The 4,520-nt window shown below is 35.6% G+C and overlaps 1 long non-coding RNA gene across 1 annotated transcript; it reads right to left on the bottom strand.

Moving 5' to 3' along the window:
- Window positions 1-56: 56 nt before the first annotated feature.
- LOC112905829 lies at window positions 57-1,426 on the bottom strand. The gene is made up of 3 exons (XR_003232040.1): window positions 902-1,426; window positions 644-819; window positions 57-210 (listed from the first exon to the last, which is right to left on the bottom strand). It is a non-coding gene; the product is annotated as an uncharacterized LOC112905829 (long non-coding RNA).
- Between the last annotated feature and the right edge of the window lie 3,094 nt (window positions 1,427-4,520).

Consider the following 4,520-nt stretch of genomic DNA (forward strand, 5'->3'; position numbering starts at 1 on the left):
AATAATAGTTTAAAGTTAAAAATATTCAAATGCCAGGTAGACATTGAACCTTCATCGTTTGAAAACGTATTTTTTTGTTTTACCTTGTTTAGTTGGAACTTTTTATTTTTACTGTTAAGTAGTATGATGCCCAACGCCATTCCAATAAACCACGGGGCTAAATGTGTGTGCGTTACAAAATAATATTTGTAATAATAATCACTCGAATACCTAAAAAGCAAACTTATTTTTCGATATGGCCAAACATTATCTATTTGTATAGGAAATGTCCAAGCAAAAATAATTTTAATTTAGAATCACTGTTACAAAATTATTATAGTTTAAACTTTACCTAAAAATAATTACAGATATTTATGTTTATTTCAAAACAAATTTTACTTAAGTGGTTGCTTTAATTTGAAATGGTGTTGTATTTTGTGTACAATAATACCCCGAAGTAAATTGATAGATCAAATACAGCATGAAAATCACTGGCTTACGAAAACACTAATTTGTTTAGTTGAAGTTATATTGTAGATAACGATGGCTTCATAAAATTCAATAAAATTGTATGAATACATAACTTTTCTATTTTTCAAGCTAGTACTTGTTCTTATATCAGGGTATTACTGGATACCGTTATATTGACGTGTTATATCCTTACCATACAATTTCGTTAATATACACAGTGAGAAAAACTACCACAGTGGAAATTATTGTCAACAAGGGCAGGCCAATAAAAAGCATTTTCTTGGGATAAAGAATAATGGACCACAGTAATAAAGGGGAAAATAGAAATATTTGCATGTCCACATTGATATACCACATATGAACTATACACTGCAAAAAAAAACTACATTCAGTTACATTCAATGTGAAGTTTTCGTGCTCCAGAGAAATACCAATTTAAAAAAAATTTTACCTATCGGAAACTGTCATTTAGGTTAAAAGTAGACGTTTGAAGGTGAGGGAGACACTTTTTTACATATATATGAGCCGTAGAAATGAAAATGACAATTAAAAATGGCATTAATCGTAATGAGCTCAAGGAGGCGCAGAAGCTGGGGCTGAAAGTTGAAAATAGGGTAAATAGTAATTTAGTCTGTTTTTAGGTGGAGGACGAATGTAGATGAATAAAAAAATAAAGGGTTAGTGTGAATGGTACAGAATATAAGACGACTGTCGCATTTTCTCTTTTCTTTTTTGTGGGAGAGGGGAGAACTTTCACCCATCTTATGCATTAAGGAGGAATGGTTGGATTGTGGACGGTAGAAGTCTCTTCACTCCCACAAAAAAGTAAGAAAAGGAAAGGTTATGTTGGGTAAAAGTTCCCCCCCCCACCATAAAAAAAGTGTTGTGGGTAGAAGTTCCCCTCCACAACACAAAAAGAATGAGAGAAAATTCAATAGACGGTCTCATCATCTATACAATAACCATTTGTTTTTATTGAATTCCTCAACTCCACCCTTTCTGCCGCTACCTAAAAATAGCGCAGGGTCGTGTCGCCTTTAATGAAAAGAAGTCACTTCTATGCTCGCGAACGGTTAATTTAGAAATTCGGTTGTTGTCATAATAGTAACTGCCACCTAGCGTGTACTTCTGTATCGCACTTAAATGACAGGATTAGGGTGAGGTCAATGGCAAGAGCTGGTTGAGTTAACAAGTTCTTATGAACTATTCTTATAATTAAAGTTTATTAAAAATTTTAAAACTAAAGTTCACGTTTTATTATTAATGAAAACATAACATGGTGCAGTCGGGTAAAAAGTGAGAGAAAAGGAGGATGCAGTTGACATACCCAGATTCACGGCACGTGGCGAGGTCGAAGACGACGTTTCGCCGCCATTAACTAGTAGATCAATGTTTGGAGGCCCTGTTCCAGAACTTTCCTGCAACAACACTTCTCGAGCCCATCCGGGAAGACAACGAACTCTACCTTGAGGTGAACGAGGGTCAATTATTAGACGTGAACGAAAGAAACAATACAATGTAGGCTTCCATGCGGCCACCCACTGCGCTCTCGTTTAAAAATAACCTCAAAGAAAATTGGCGCAAATTGAGACAACGTTTTGAGCTCTACCTGAAGGCGATCTGACTCGTTACGAAGCCCGCAGAACGACAAGTTGCAGTTCTTTTTCATGTGATCGGAGAGGAGGCGTTGGACCTATTCGACATATTTGGCTTGAAGGACGACGAGCAACCAGGAGAAACTTTTTCGTTGTTGATCACTGATTTGAGAAAGCTGAGCAGTGTGTGTGGTTTCGGTGCTCTCCGTGACAGTCTCATCAAGGACAGTGATCTATGGTGTGCTGGACCAGGACTTAAAAACAAGATTATTGAGAGAGGACGATCTGGACCTGGAAAAGTGCATAAACGTTTGTAAAGCCGCCGAGCTGTCACAGAAGCAACATTGGAAGCTGAGGCCAAGGTGAACGTCAAAAAAGCATCGAAAAACAAAAATCAACTGAAGCAGAAGTAGAAATGGAAGCAGCCAAGCAGTACGACACCGTGTTAACAGACGGCAGCACAGCAGTCAAGCCGTTGCACCGTTCCGTTGCAACAAGTTTCATCCCATAAACAAGTGTCCAGCGTGGGGGAAGAAGTGCTCAAACTATGGAAAGATGAATTATTTCGCACAAATCTGTAAAAATCAAAGTGTAAATATTATACAAAATCAAAATGAAAGTTTTGAAGTAAAGTTAGTATTTAACTTTTCACTTTCAAAACAAAATGAAGACTGGTGCGAAACGATTCAGATTGACAATCAGTACAAGGTAAATGTCAAATTTGACACCGGAGCACACCGCAATGTGATTTCATTGGAAAATCTCAAAAAAGTGTGAACTAATGAGCCAGACCTTCAAGATGTGTTCTTTTGCAAAACAATTTACCCGTCGCTTACGCGAGCAAATCGTTGACTGATGTAGAAAAAAGATACGCTCAAATTGAGCAAGAGACTTTAGCTATTTGTTTTGCTTGTAAGAGATTTAGTCAGTACATTTATGGAAAGAGAGTTGTTGAAAGAGATCACAAACCGTTAGAATTTATATTTAAAAAGTCAATAAATGACTGTCCACCGTCAAATTGTGACGAAAAAGATACTGAAGCACAAGTTTTCTTATTGGTAGAGTCGTTACCGATTTCCGTGGAGAAAAAATTAGAATTTCAAAAAGAAACGCACAATGACGAGGAAATGCAAATGTTGATAAAGTAAATTTTAGAAGGTTGACCAAGCGATTCCAAAAAGATACCTGAAGTAGTAAAACTATATCACAGTTAAGCTGACGAATTGTGTGTAATAGAAGGGTTTATTTTTAAAGGTAACAGAATTCGTAGTTCCTAGAAAACTGCGAAAAAAGATGTTAAATTTGATTCATTATTATCATCTTGGAATTGAAAAGCGTAAAAATTGTGCGAGAAAAATTTGGTATTGGCTATTCATGAATCAGCACATTGAAACCATTGTAAAAAGTTGCGAATCTTGTATGCAATTCAACAGATCGAACGTCAAACAACCTTTGTTACCACATGAAGTCCCGAATGCTCCGTGGGAAACAATTGCTATGGATTTGTTTGAATTTCAAAACAGTCATTGGTTTTTAGTTATTGATTATTTCAGCAAGTATGTGGAAGTTGCAAAATTGGAGAACATGTTTGGTTCAACAATTGTGTCAAAACAAAAGTCAATTTTTGCAAGATTTGGAATTCCGAAAAAAGCAATTTCTGATAATGGTACCCATTTTATAAATCGCGATATGCGAAATTTTGTAAATTCCTGGAATCTTGAACATGTAACGTCAAGTCCCGAATTATCCGAAATCGAATGGTATGGTTGAACGTCGTGTTGGTACTGTGGAAAGTATGTTTAAGAAGATAGAGCATAGCAGTAGAGATCCGACACTTGCATTGAGAGAATAAAACCACTCCGATTTCAAACGAAATAAAATCACCGAACGAATTGTTATTTGGTTATGAAACGCGTGGAATTTTGCCGATTAATGTAAAAAGGAATGAGTGGGAAAATGAGAATGAGTTACTTAGGCAAAAATTGTTAAAAAGGTAAACCAAACAAAAACTTTTGTATGATAGAAACAGAAATTAGCAGATGATGTGTATATTCGAAAAGAAAAAGGTAAACCGTTAGAACCAGCAGTTGTAACAAAAATTTATGATAGACCGAGGTCATACGAAGTACAAATGTCAAACGGTCGAAAACTTGAGAGAAATCGTTTGCATTTATATAATTAGACGACTGAATATGTTTGTGATAAAATTGTACCAAATAACGCGATTCCAAATTTAACTCGAGGGAGTCCTGAACAAGCGATTTCAGATGTTGTAAACAAAAGTGTTAGTTCTAAGTCAAACCAAAGTATTCAAAACAATCAAACTTATGTAACAAGATCTGGCAGAACTATAAAAACACCATCGTACTTAAAAGATTATGGCTCATAAGTTCAAAAGTATTTTTAGTTTGTAAATCTAAAAATATGTTGACANAATTCCGAAAAAAGCAATTTCTGATAATGGTACCCATTTTA

The sequence above is a fragment of the Agrilus planipennis genome, unplaced genomic scaffold (assembly GCF_000699045.2).
Source record: "Agrilus planipennis isolate EAB-ADULT unplaced genomic scaffold, Apla_2.0 scaffold788, whole genome shotgun sequence".
Taxonomy (NCBI): domain Eukaryota; kingdom Metazoa; phylum Arthropoda; class Insecta; order Coleoptera; family Buprestidae; genus Agrilus; species Agrilus planipennis.